At 36.9% G+C, this 702-nt stretch overlaps 1 protein-coding gene across 1 annotated transcript in view; it reads right to left on the bottom strand.

Moving 5' to 3' along the window:
• LOC107578297 (translation machinery-associated protein 16-like) overlaps nt 1–702 on the bottom strand; it is a 3,014-nt gene that overhangs the window by 1,934 nt on the left and 378 nt on the right. The window lies entirely within an intron of this gene.

Here is a 702-nt window from a genome sequence, read left to right as displayed (position 1 = left end):
TGCTGACGACCCTGTCGTCCTTTAATACTGTTCGCTAACTCAATCTGCTCCAGCTCTCCATCAAACCGGTGAAGGTACCTGAGAAAGAAGACATGAACCAAGATGCCCGTTTTATTATTATCATTCTCAATATACAGCATTTTCAACTAAATCGAAGACTTTACAAGTCAAAACAACATTTGCTTAGGATTGTCATACCTCTCAATGATATTACAAGCATCTTGTTTGGTGTATTCTGACTTGTCAGGGTCCAGCTGGCTTTGGAACCACAAAAGTTTTTCACCTGCAGAAAATGAGTTAAGCGGCTTAGAGGAATCTCTAGGTTTATGAAAGGTTCTATTATGATCAAATGTTCTACGTTACTAGAACACTCGTTCAAAGTTCTGTGGTCTTTATCATTTGGACATCGTTCATGGGACATTATTCTGAAAGGTTGTAGTTTGACATTCATCTAACGTTTTTTTTTTCCTCGAACGTTACTACTTCAGAGGACATCAGAGTAGCATTCCCAAAATGTTTACAACATGGTAAAACTGAACATTCGCCTAATGTTTTCTCTAACGTTCAAATGACCAAGAAACCCATTTTTAAAACATGTTAAAAAGGATGTCTTAAGAACATTCAAATAACATTTAGGAACATACTTTAGTATAATACACTCAGAGGCGGACAAAGTACTCAACTCCATTACTTGAGTGAAAG

The sequence above is a fragment of the Sinocyclocheilus grahami genome, unplaced genomic scaffold (assembly GCF_001515645.1).
Source record: "Sinocyclocheilus grahami isolate Dianchi unplaced genomic scaffold, SAMN03320097.WGS_v1.1 scaffold9617.1, whole genome shotgun sequence".
In the NCBI taxonomy this organism is placed as follows: domain Eukaryota; kingdom Metazoa; phylum Chordata; class Actinopteri; order Cypriniformes; family Cyprinidae; genus Sinocyclocheilus; species Sinocyclocheilus grahami.
The sequence above is the reverse complement of the archived record's forward strand: the minus strand, read 5'-3'. Positions and strand labels throughout refer to the sequence as shown.